Raw genomic sequence first — 14,151 nt, 5'->3', positions numbered from 1 at the left:
TCAAGCGTCTTGTGATATACAGCGCCTCTTGATATCTATAGCTTCTAGTAGGGCTGGGACGGGTAACTCGGGTACTCGGGTCAGGTGGGTCCCGCGTAGGACCCGGGTACCCACAGGACTACCCGGACCGGTGGCTAGTCACGTGAAATATTGTTTGATGACAAAAACTCACTATCGCTCAGTGGTTACACCACAAGTCGCTAATGTTCACATTTCTTTCTGACGATGCACACATTCCTTTTGACTTGTACATGTCTGAGTGAAGATAAGCTTCAGTCAACTTTAGTGTACTGATCGTTTGATACATAAAACAATTCCCAATCAGACATTTTGTCCCCAACTCTTGAGACCTGCAGTGGGTTTCCCGGGTAGAGCCGAGTAAAACGGGATCATGCACCCGGGTAGTAAATTTGGACTCGTCCAAGCCCTAGCTTCCTGCGATATCTAGCGTCTAGTGACATGCACCGCATTGCGATATCAAGCGTCTTGTGATATGCAGCGTCTAGCGATATCAAGCGTCTGGCGATATCAAGCGTCTTGTGATATGCAGCGTCCAGTGATATGCAGCGTCTGGCGATATCTAGCGTCTAGTGATATGCAGCGTCTAGCGATATCTAGCTTCAAGGTGGATTCCTTTAATGACTTAACAACTTTCCAGAGTGGTCTGCTCCACCCCCTTGAAGTCCCCGCCTTGATTCACTGTCTATACAGAAACAACTCCTATATGCATACCCTTTACATTAAATGTCCCGAAACGAGAGGCTTACATCATAACTGATTGTAAAACAATTTGGAATACTTAGGACATGTTGTCTCGAGACACAACCAGAATGCATGACATGGGATCTGCAAAGTTCGTTGCCAGATAAAAACAAAGTATCTGGCAATCGAGATAATGGGTCGCATCGGGGCAGTCTTAGTGACTTTCCCACACTGTCGAAAAAACGAGCAAGCAACCCATCTTCTGACTTGTTGATGGACAAAGATGTAATAAAACAACTGCGGACTGTTCTAATTCGAATTTTGACACAAGAGATCGTCCATACATGTCATCCCGGTTTTGCGACAAGCCAACCAATCAAATGATCGAACTTGTGTGACGTAGCTTTCTGGGTCACTTCTGTTGACAGTGAGAGGGCGGCCATGCCGCGAGTGTAAATTTCAATGGAAATATGTGGATTTGGGAAATGTTTGTCATAAATAAACAAGTTCACAGGTAAGATATTTGAAAAAAAGATTATATGAATGTTACTATGAATATTCAGCGACTTTTCGTAAGTGATCGAACTTCCATGACACGAGGATACTAAGTCAAATATTCATCTATAAAAAAACATGGACTACCCAACATCGTGTGGCAGTCGCAGTTCTGTGAAGTATGAACTGTGAGTTTGTTATAAATCTGTCTTGATACTTTCAGTGTGTAATGGATGGGAATAATAGTCTGCTTGATCACGTGAACTCAGTTTTCATACTGAACGGCCATAAACCTCGAAACCAATGTCTGAACATCATAAACAGAAATCAAATAAAAAGCGGGACACATTGGTCTACCACTACAAGTTAGTTATCTCATGTCATCAGTATGCATTAGCAACAACACCTAGAATATTCTCACTTCTATAACTTCAGCTACTTGGTCTCTGTGGTTCCTAATCTGTGGCCATGTTTGGGGTACTTTGACCTCGAGCAGACGCTCACCTGAACTCAACGTGCCTGGCAGATTAGGCACAGCGCCTTCCTCATTCGCCTGTGTACGGAGCTTTAGTCAGGGTCACTAACCCACAAGTTCATGCGTTTGCATACCACTACGAAATGGCTTATTCTTTCTTTAACTATATTATATTAAAACAACTAACCATTAGGTGTAGTTATAAATAAAGTTGACAAATATAAATGAATAACATCTTCTTTGTTATACTGTAATAGCGACGTATACTTTATTTTATCTTTTAGGCCCCATCTGTTATCAATAATATATTTCTTTCTATTACCAAAATAAATTTAATAGTCTGCCAGTAAACTGTAAACTCGAAATAGCTCACTTATCTTTATGATTGGACATGACGACAGATTTATGTATGGACATTATCGTTCGAACACTCCAAACATCAGGCAAAATCACTGCACTGTCGAGAACCTTGTCCAACATCAATTTAAAGAAATAATGAAATATTCCCCAAACATATATATTCGGGAACAGTCAAAATCGGATGGACATGTAGCATCTAGCGATATCAAGCGTCTTGTGATATACAGCGCCTCTTGATATCTATAGCTTCTAGTAGGGCTGGGACGGGTAACTCGGGTACTCGGGTACTCGGGTCAGGTGGGTCCCGCGTAGGACCCGGGTACCCACAGGACTACCCGGACCGGTGGCTAGTCACGTGAAATATTGTTTGATGACAAAAACTCACTATCGCTCAGTGGTTACACCACAAGTCGCTAATGTTCACATTTCTTTCTGACGATGCACACATTCCTTTTGACTTGTACATGTCTGAGTGAAGATAAGCTTCAGTCAACTTTAGTGTACTGATCGTTTGATACATAAAACAATTCCCAATCAGACATTTTGTCCCCAACTCTTGAGACCTGCAGTGGGTTTCCCGGGTAGAGCCGAGTAAAACGGGATCATGCACCCGGGTAGTAAATTTGGACTCGTCCAAGCCCTAGCTTCCTGCGATATCTAGCGTCTAGTGACATGCACCGCATTGCGATATCAAGCGTCTTGTGATATGCAGTGTCTAGCGATATCAAGCGTCTGGCGATATCAAGCGTCTTGTGATATGCAGCGTCCAGTGATATGCAGCGTCTGGCGATATCTAGCGTCTAGTGATATGCAGCGTCTAGCGATATCTAGCTTCAAGGTGGATTCCTTTAATGACTTAACAACTTTCCAGAGTGGTCTGCTCCACCCCCTTGAAGTCCCCGCCTTGATTCACTGTCTATACAGAAACAACTCCTATATGCATACCCTTTACATTAAATGTCCCGAAACGAGAGGCTTACATCATAACTGATTGTAAAACAATTTGGAATACTTAGGACATGTTGTCTCGAGACACAACCAGAATGCATGACATGGGATCTGCGAAGTTCGTTGCCAGATATTATAAAAACAAAGTATCTGGCAATCGAGATAATGGGTCGTATCGGGGCAGTCTTAGTGACTTTCCCACACTGTCGAAAAAACGAGCAAGCAACCCATCTTCTGACTTGTTGATGGACAAAGATGTAATAAAACAACTGCGGACTGTTCTAATTCGAATTTTGACACAAGAGATCGTCCATACATGTCATCCCGGTTTTGCGACAAGCCAACCAATCAAATGATCGAACTTGTGTGACGTAGCTTTCTGGGTCACTTCTGTTGACAGTGAGAGGGCGGCCATGCCGCGAGTGTAAATTTCAATGGAAATACGTGGATTTGGGAAATGTTTGTCATAAATAAACAAGTTCACAGGTAAGATATTTGAAAAAAAGATTATATGAATGTTACTATGAATATTCAGCGACTTTTCGTAAGTGATCGAACTTCCATGACACGAGGATACTAAGTCAAATATTCATCTATAAAAAAACATGGACTACCCAACATCGTGTGGCAGTCGCAGTTCTGTGAAGTATGAACTGTGAGTTTGTTATAAATCTGTCTTGATACTTTCAGTGTGTAATGGATGGGAATAATAGTCTGCTTGATCACGTGAACTCAGTTTTCATACTGAACGGCCATAAACCTCGAAACCAATGTCTGAACATCATAAACAGAAATCAAATAAAAAGCGGGACACATTGGTCTACCACTACAAGTTAGTTATCTCATGTCATCAGTATGCATTAGCAACAACACCTAGAATATTCTCACTTCTATAACTTCAGCTACTTGGTCTCTGTGGTTCCTAATCTGTGGCCATGTTTGGGGTACTTTGACCTCGAGCAGACGCTCACCTGAACTCAACGTGCCTGGCAGATTAGGCACAGCGCCTTCCTCATTCGCCTGTGTACGGAGCTTTAGTCAGGGTCACTAACCCACAAGTTCATGCGTTTGCATACCACTACGAAATGGCTTATTCTTTCTTTAACTATATTATATTAAAACAACTAACCATTAGGTGTAGTTATAAATAAAGTTGACAAATATAAATGAATAACATCTTCTTTGTTATACTGTAATAGCGACGTATACTTTATTTTATCTTTTAGGCCCCATCTGTTATCAATAATATATTTCTTTCTATTACCAAAATAAATTTAATAGTCTGCCAGTAAACTGTAAACTCGAAATAGCTCACTTATCTTTATGATTGGACATGACGACAGATTTATGTATGGACATTATCGTTCGAACACTCCAAACATCAGGCAAAATCACTGCACTGTCGAGAACCTTGTCCAACATCAATTTAAAGAAATAATGAAATATTCCCCAAACATATATATTCGGGAACAGTCAAAATCGGATGGACATGTAGCATCTAGCGATATCAAGCGTCTTGTGATATACAGCGCCTCTTGATATCTATAGCTTCTAGTAGGGCTGGGACGGGTAACTCGGGTACTCGGGTACTCGGGTCAGGTGGGTCCCGCGTAGGACCCGGGTACCCACAGGACTACCCGGACCGGTGGCTAGTCACGTGAAATATTGTTTGATGACAAAAACTCACTATCGCTCAGTGGTTACACCACAAGTCGCTAATGTTCACATTTCTTTCTGACGATGCACACATTCCTTTTGACTTGTACATGTCTGAGTGAAGATAAGCTTCAGTCAACTTTAGTGTACTGATCGTTTGATACATAAAACAATTCCCAATCAGACATTTTGTCCCCAACTCTTGAGACCTGCAGTGGGTTTCCCGGGTAGAGCCGAGTAAAACGGGATCATGCGCCCGGGTAGTAAATTTGGACTCGTCCAAGCCCTAGCTTCCTGCGATATCTAGCGTCTAGTGACATGCACCGCATTGCGATATCAAGCGTCTTGTGATATGCAGCGTCTAGCGATATCAAGCGTCTGGCGATATCAAGCGTCTTGTGATATGCAGCGTCCAGTGATATGCAGCGTCTGGCGATATCTAGCGTCTAGTGATATGCAGCGTCTAGCGATATCTAGCTTCAAGGTGGATTCCTTTAATGACTTAACAACTTTCCAGAGTGGTCTGCTCCACCCCCTTGAAGTCCCCGCCTTGATTCACTGTCTATACAGAAACAACTCCTATATGCATACCCTTTACATTAAATGTCCCGAAACGAGAGGCTTACATCATAACTGATTGTAAAACAATTTGGAATACTTAGGACATGTTGTCTCGAGACACAACCAGAATGCATGACATGGGATCTGCAAAGTTCGTTGCCAGATAAAAACAAAGTATCTGGCAATCGAGATAATGGGTCGCATCGGGGCAGTCTTAGTGACTTTCCCACACTGTCGAAAAAACGAGCAAGCAACCCATCTTCTGACTTTATGTTTATGTACAAAAGTACAGGGTCTCTGTTTGGAACTTGGCCAGATGCATGCAATCTCTCAACTCTGTTGTACAACACCAAGCTCCCAACAGTGCAGCGGCGATCCTATGCGCCATACTGGAACCTCATCAATTTCCAAGGAGTGAGCAGAGTTTGACCTCTGTCGGCACTTCTGATCTCACTGTTCATACGCAAACAACACCGGAAGAAAATGTAAATGTTTCATAAGAACACGATTTCTGGAAAACACATCTCATACCATTTACATGCTGACAAGTCACTTCGGAGTTCACCTCTAGGAATATTCCACACTGCGGTAAGAGAACCAGTTGGCTTGAGTTATAAATACACACGCCATTCTCTGTTGTCAATTTACTCTCATTGTCTATATGTAGTAGCTTTAGTGTATATACCCTGCTCACAGCATGCAGATACCGCTGGTGTTGTATCAGTGACAGGTTCGTCTTAACGTCACATGTATAGGTTACTACTCCACCGTAGGGATTCCAGGTTAGAGTGGCCACAACCACCTGCTGGTCGTGGGTAGCGACCAAATGGATTTGTGGTCAGACTCAGTGACTTGGTTGAACGCGTGTCATCGTACACCGGCGGCGTGGGTCGTTGCTCATAATATCGATCACATGTTTGTTTGGTTCAGACTCGATTATTGATAGGCCGCCTCCATATAGGTGGCATATTGCTGAGTGCGGCGTTAAACAACAACCATATACCACTCAACATTGATGAGTGGGTGAGTTGGGTTTCACGCTATATACGTTGGGGTGGGCTGTGGGAACATAGCCGGAAGTCTGAGACGATCACTATGGTGATATGGTACTGACAGACTATGGGTCATAATGACTTTGAATCTCGGATCCGAACCCAGATACAGTCCTTAACAGGGGACGCAACTCTGTACTGACATGGAACTGAACAGGCTACCGAGCTGCTCTTGATAAAATGAGAAATAACTTTAAAATTTAATAGTTGCATGATAGTAATGAACGAATTGGGAACACATTACTAGTAGTGAAGTGTGGGAGTTGATGTTATGACCGCCAACAATCTTGAAGGCCGATAGGGGTAAGATGGGAAAATTGACGTTTCTTTTATCAGTAGTGGGTAATACCGCCGCTATTTGTCAAACATTCATTCACTCGACGAGACATACCCCGGAAGACTCTCCCAATGGCGATTTGAGGGAGTGTGACCTACTCCTCTTTCAGCGCCTGGCCAAGCTCAGCCAACGTGATCAGCTGCCAGACGTCGCCAGACACGACCACATCTGTCAAGGAAATGCAAAGTGAATCGGAATCATTTGGAATCCTGACACGTGACCAGCGACAATTACCCCAGTTTGACGTCTGCATGGTAATGACGATCTGTAAGGTGTGACACAACACGTGGCCGTTGAGCATGGCGATGAGCTGCATGTAGAAGATTTCTAACCGTCTGACTCGTAACTCGTTCTCCAGTAGCCAGATAAAAGTTTGCAGCAATTCGCCGTTCGAGCTCCGTTTCGTAGAGCCTGGTTTCGGATCCACCGACCCTGTACTCTAGTTGTTGACCTAGGACGCCCTTCTTGGTACCATAGTCAGCTAATCACAGACTCAAACATTGAACGTTTTGACTTCTGCCAGTTTCCAGCATGACAATTGCCCGTAGACGCTCCGCGCATTGCAGACGCCGCATCACCAGTTCATGCAAAAACAATAAATGAAATCAAGTAAATCACATCTGTATGATAAGCAGAAACAACCAGATGTCAGAATAATTGTCCACAGAGATTAATTGACCTTCCCCGAAAGTATCAAAATCAGGATGGCCCCCTTCACACGTATGTGGCGCTACTGCTCTCAGCATGTGCTAACTGTAGGACGTGATTCAGTGTTAAGTTTTACAGACATTTTTAAACGTTCTTGCATACGATGTTTGTCGTCAGCACTGATCTTTGTTCAAATACTTGGTATTAACATTTATATTTCATGACCCCCTACCTTTTTAAAGAGTACATTTGGTCGGCCTACGTAGGTTGCAGGGAACAATTCTAACCCTGAAGCCACATGGGGCCAGGTCTATATAGTGTAAGGGCAGCGGTGAGGGTTCACTCCACGTATTTTACTACACACTGCTGGTATGGATAAGGGCGTTGCAAGTAAAAAACGTCTCAGCCCTCGCACTTCATCAACGGTTCACGAATCAGACGTTCCCATTAATCCCGTCTTCCCTGGATTCGCCATTCCTATTAATCCCGTCTTCCCTGGATCCGCCATTCCCATTCATCCCGTCTTCCCTGGATCCGCCATTCCCATTCATCCCGTCTTCTCTGGATCCGCCATTCCCATTCATCCCGTCTTCTCTGGATCCGCCATTCCTAATTATCCCGTCTTCCCTGGATCCGCCATTCCCATTCATCCCGTCTTCCCTGGATCCACCATTCCCATTCATCCCTTCTTCCCTGGATCCACCATTCCCATTCATCCCGTCTTCCCTGGATCCGCCATTCCTATTAATCCCGTCTTCCCTGGATCCGCCATTCCCATTCATCCCGTCTTCCCTGGATCCGCCATTCCCATTCACCCCGTCTTCCCTGGACCAGCCATTCCCATTCATCCCGTCTTCCCTAGATCCGCCATTCCCATGAGAATGAGAATTTTGAGATATTTGAGTGAGACTCGCTCTCAGGTTTGGGGAAATACTAACATCCAGTCTCTGAAATGAACTTTTTTACGGAAAATAGGTTGTTAAAGTATAGTTATAAAATTTGATAAACAGGAGCACAGATACTTTCTTCATTTTCAGATCAGATGTACTGCAGTAATCTACACTGTCAAATACTATAGACTTGCATGGGCTGTATTGGATATATTTGTTTCAGTGTCTTTATGACAGACGAGTTTGGGGACAAGGACATATTTGGAAGACACGGACGAGCTAAATGATATCAAAACGACAGTTAAGTGTCTTCCTCACGTTTATTTATGTGTATGTGTGTGCGCGTGAGTGCGTGTGCGTGCGTGTGTGGTGTGTGTGTGCATTATTGTGCTCAAGTAAGTCGTCTCCCAGGCCCATCCCCGTCCCCGGTGAATATTTCATGGTGAAGTTGAAATACCTGTGGAACTACGTTTCAGCAAAACGGCTATTTCCACCAAAGAACATCGTTTGCTCTTAACGGTATGACCAGAAGGGAGGTATACACTAGTCATACATGCGGAAACCTTTCTTCAGATTAGGTTGGGACAGAGGACACGAGCAATATGCATGTGTTACGTGCTACCCTAGGTGAGGTCAATGGCCCAGCAAGGCAGCCCATGTTGACGCACGATACGTAGAGGTGTCAACCTATGTGAGGTCGCTGACCCAGCAAGGCAGACCATGTAGACACAGGATACATACAGGTGTCACCCTAGTTGTGGTCAATGGCCCAGCAAGGCAGCCCATGTTGACGCACGATACATAGAGGTGTCAACCTATGTGAGGTCGCTGACCCAGCACGGCAGACCATGTAGACACAGGATACATACAGGTGTCACCCTAGTTGTGGTCAATGGCCCAGCAAGGCAGCCCATGTTGACGCACGATACATACAGGTGTCGTCCTGTGTGAGGTCGCTGACTCGGTAAGGCAGACCATGTAGACACAGGATACATACAGATGTCGCCCTTTGTGAGGTCGCTGACAGGATACATACAGATGTCGCCCTTTGTGAGGTCGCTGACTCGGCAAGGCAGACCATGTAGACACAGGATACATACAGGTGTCGCCCTGTGTGAGGTCGCTGACTCGGCAAGGCAGACCATGTAGACCCAGGATACATACAGGTGTCGCCCTGTGTGAGGTCGCTGAATCGGCAAGGCAGACCATGTAGACACAGGATACATACAGGTGTCGCCCGATGTGAGGTCGCTGACAGGATACATACAGGTGTCGCCCTGTGTGAGGTCGCTGACAGGATACATACAGGTGTCAACCTGTGTGAGGTCGCTGACTCGGCAAGGCAGACCATGTAGACACAGGATACATACAGGTGTCGCCCTGTGTGAGGTCGCTGACAGGATACATACAGGTGTCAACCTGTGTGAGGTCGCTGACTCGGCAAGGCAGACCATGTAGACACAGGATACATACAGGTGTCGCCCTGTGTGAGGTCGCTGACTCGGCAAGGCAGACCATGTAGACACAGGATACATACAGGTGTCGCCCTGTGTGAGGTCGCTGACAGGATACATACAGGTGCCAACCTGTGTGAGGTCGCTGACTCGGCAAGGCAGACCATGTAGACACAGGATACATACAGGTGTCGCCCTGTGTGAGGTCGCTGACAGGATACATACAGGTGTCGCCCTGTGTGAGGTCGCTGACTCGGCAAGGCAGACCATGTAGACACAGGATACATACAGGTGCCAACCTATGTGAGGTCGCTGACTCGGCAAGGCAGACCATGTAGACACAGGATACATACAGGTGTCGCCCTGTGTGAGGTCGCTGACTCGGCAAGGCAGACCATGTAGACACAGGATACATACAGGTGTCGCCCTGTGTGAGGTCGCTGACTCGGCAAGGCAGACCATGTAGACACAGGATACATACAGGTGTCGCCCTGTGTGAGGTCGCTGACAGGATACATACAGGTGTCGCCCTGTGTGAGGTCGCTGACTCGGCAAGGCAGACCATGTAGACACAGGATACATACAGGTGCCAACCTATGTGAGGTCGCTGACTCGGCAAGGCAGACCATGTAGACACAGGATACATACAGGTGTCGCCCTGTGTGAGGTCGCTGACTCGGCAAGGCACAAGCGAGTGTCTACCTCTGGGTAGAATCGTTTTCTACGCCTGGGGGCAGCACCAAAGTCGATCTGCGAAATCTTGGCCCGATCTGCATGTTCTGCCTTATTGGTGACTTCAATGAAGGTAGATGTTGGGATGTCGATGAGGTAGTCCTTCCTTCCAGATTGTTGTTTGTTCTCTGACCTATCGTTGAATGATGGTTCCACAATGGCAGCGGGGTCGAGTTCCGTCGTCAACTCAATTGACAACCACATAGTCAACAGCTCTTGGAACATCTTGGTCATCCATGGCTTAGATCCAGGTGTCTTGAATAACTGCTTGTGGAATCAGAGGCAGTCCAGCAGCTCTTCTTGTCCACTTGCACACTTGCACACTTGCACACTTGCACACTTCAAGGTCTTCTTTGTACGGGTGGTTGTGTTCTGTTGAATTGCTAAGGATATTACCAACTGTGGTCGCTTTCCCTTTACAGGTGGTTTTCACACGCCTCCAGTGAATGCAAGTCTGTCTCTCTACCAATCTCATTAAAATCAGATCTTAGTTCTCGCTATCGCTAAACAAAGATCTGAGGACATCCCGTTACGGGTCACGTCAGAACGACCTTTCATCCGGCGATTCGCGTCGCTTACCAGATCATGAAACTGACATTCGGAATGTGTTTTTTAATCATGCAACCTCGAAAACGTCAACACGGGGTATTCCGAACGACAGTTGCGACTGATTCCGTCAAAATTATCCTCTATCTCTCGCTACCGCGGGATAAACATTTGAACGGGAGAGGCGTTGCACAGTGCGTGGGAAGCACTGCCATACAATCTCAACCATATATTAGACATTCCGGAATGTTCGTTTGTTCAGTTTTCAAATTTTTGATCGAGAACTGTGTCAATATATTTTTGAAGCTTAGTCTGAAATGGAAGTCGCCAGATTGAAACGAGTACCGTAAAGCTCGAGAAAGCTGCTTTCTAATTGGCTTATGTCAACTTCTTGTTAGTCATTTCCGTGGTCGGTCAAGGTTCGGGAAAGGTCGTTCTGACGTGACCCGTAATGGGATGTCCTCAGATCTTTGTTTAGCGGCAGCGAGAACTTAGATCTGATTTTAATGAGATTGTCTCTCTACATTCTTGGTGTGACGATATCCATTAAACAAAACTTGTGTACTTCCTTTCTGTGAAAAAAATTCTGGAGACCTGCCATGTTGATATGCAGTCATTTTTGACAAGGCTTACATACCACAGCAATACAGCTCTTAATACAATTGGTTGAAAGTGGTTTATTTAAATACTTTAGGCGCATTCATGCTTCAGCCTTTACTTGGTTTTAAACCAATTCTGTATTTCCCGGAAGTGTTAAAATAAGCAAACATGCTTGTTCACCAATTCAGTTTTTTTAGAAATATAATTTGTTTAAACAAACCAATCTTAAGTTAATTAAAATATTCTTTTACACAGTTTCAGTCAATCTTTCCAAATGTTATTCCAGCTTGTCTTTGGGACTGTTCCATTATAAGTAGGTGAAATCCCTTGTTCTTTTAACCAAGTGGAGGGGTACTGGGCTGTAGGTGTTCTGGCATGTAGGCGTTTTGGGAGATAACCGGTTTATTCTCTCTGCAGTGTTTTATTGTACGATAATTATAAAACGTCAAACGACAGAACAGAACAGAACAGAATTTTATTACGCTGTTTTATTATGTTGAGGTTTAACAGGAGATGTGACGTATAACGAGTCGTTTATTTCTTATATGAGATATCAACATTATATACAGCCTCTTTAAGGATGGCATTAAACGTTTTATTTTTTAATCCATAATTAAATTACAATTATGACACCATGAATACAATTCGATTTCGGCAATGTTGGACAAGTCTATGTTATGAAAAGTGGGGTTAAGTTTGGTAATACTGAATATTTGCACAAACATTAAAACTGTGAAAAATGAGCATGTATATTTTATTTTTTAACGTAATTCCTGAAGCCTTTCAGTAAATGGTGACATGTAAAACATATTTGTCAGGAAACAACTGGGTACTAACGCACTAAGGGGAACAATTCACTACCCACTCAACAATAGCATCGTCCAATTTACAACGTCATCAAGTTGAAAATGTTTTCTCCAGAAATGACGTCATGAATGGTAAAAGTGATCATCATCATCTGTAATGATAGACCTACACGATAAAACCCCCCAATCGTGATGGCACCGCCATTGTGAGTGGATTAAGGGGTCCTGAGAACAGTGCCATATCCACTGTACAGAGCTAACAGCTCTAGCAGCAAGGGGCTGTCGGGTAGCCTTGTGGTTAAAGTGTTCGCGCATCGCGCAAAAGACCCATGACGATTCCCCACATTGATACAATATGTGAAGCCCAATTCTGGTGTTCCCAGAATATTGCTGGAATATTGCTAACAGCGAAGAAAGACAATACTCACACTCACTCACTTTAGCAGCAAGCTCCCAGAATGTCAGGACATCAGTCAGAATGTCAATTTATACATTAGGATATTATTTATAGACTCACCGTCTGTTCTCCACTACGGGACTATCCGTCGTACCTCTCATTCCTCAACATACAAAGGAAGATATTGGGGTGATCCATTCTGTCATGTGGTGTAGTTGGCTGACATTGACTCCAAGTCATAGAGTTGTATTATTGTATTATTTAATAATATATATATATATATATATATATATATATATATATATATATATATATATATACAAAATAAGATGATTCCAAATAGAGCGCAAACAATTCTTAATTTCAGAACTAGAGCTGAGGCAATCTAGACTTGCCCAATCATTCTAGACTTGAGTTGGACTCCTTTTTTAATTTATTCTCTAGGGCCTGGGGTACAGGCTAGTGTTGGAGAAGCTATGGTGGCCAGGAAGGGACTTCGCTTTATCGGGCTTACTGATATAAACGTGTTCCTGAATGTTCCTCGTCATTGGTAACAAGGTGATGTGTTATGATGACGGGAGTCTACCTTACGTCATAGATCGAGCTGCAGTGGTGGTATATTGGTGAGTTGGTGCTATCCGTTATCACATAGATCGAGCTGCAGTGGTGGTATATTGGTGAGTTGGTGCTATCCGTTATCACATAGATCGAGCTGCAGTGGTGGTATATTGGTGAGTTGTGCTATCCGTTATCACATAGATCGAGCTGCAGTGGTGGTATATTGGTGAGTTGGTGCTATCCGTTATCACATAGATCGAGCTGCAGTGGTGGTATATTGGTGAGTTGGTGCTATCCGTTATCACATAGATCGAGCTGCAGTGGTGGTATATTGGTGAGTTGGTGCTATCCGTTATCACATAGATCGAGCTGCAGTGGTGGTATATTGGTGAGTTGTGCTATCCGTTATCACATAGATCGAGCTGCAGTGGTGGTATATTGGTGAGTTGGTGCTATCCGTTATCACATAGATCGAGCTGCAGTGGTGGTATATTGGTGAGTTGGTGCTATCCGTTATCACATAGATCGAGCTGCAGTGGTGGTATATTGGTGAGTTGGTGCTATCCGTTATCACATAGATCGAGCTGCAGTGGTGGTATATTGGTGAGTTGGTGCTATCCGTTATCACATAGATCGAGCTGCAATGGTGGTATATTGGTGAGTTGGTGCTATCCGTTATCACATAGATCGAGCTGCAATGGTGGTATATTGGTGAGTTGGTGCTATCCGTTATCACATAGATCGAGCTGCAGTGGTGGTATATTGGTGAGTTGGTGCTATCCGTTATCACATAGATCGAGCTGCAATGGTGGTATATTGGTGAGTTGGTGCTATCCGTTATCAGATAGATCGAGCTGCAGTGGTGGTATATTGGTGAGTTGGTGCTATCCGTTATCACATAGATCAGAGCGTTATTTATAATATGTACCAGGTT

General features: G+C 44.3%; 1 protein-coding gene across 1 annotated transcript in view; it reads left to right on the top strand.

The window, feature by feature from the left end:
- Window positions 1–5,539: 5,539 nt before the first annotated feature.
- LOC124117460 (putative amine oxidase [copper-containing]) overlaps window positions 5,540–14,151 on the top strand; it is a 41,929-nt gene continuing 33,317 nt past the window's right edge. Inside the window, exon 1 of the mRNA XM_046479369.2 lies at window positions 5,540–5,785. The gene's annotated coding sequence lies outside the window, so the exon portion shown is untranslated. The remainder of the gene's footprint in view (window positions 5,786–14,151) is intronic.

The sequence above is a fragment of the Haliotis rufescens genome, unplaced genomic scaffold (assembly GCF_023055435.1).
Source record: "Haliotis rufescens isolate VD_foot unplaced genomic scaffold, xgHalRufe1.0.p SCAF_1, whole genome shotgun sequence".
Taxonomy (NCBI): domain Eukaryota; kingdom Metazoa; phylum Mollusca; class Gastropoda; order Lepetellida; family Haliotidae; genus Haliotis; species Haliotis rufescens.
The sequence above is the reverse complement of the archived record's forward strand: the minus strand, read 5'-3'. Positions and strand labels throughout refer to the sequence as shown.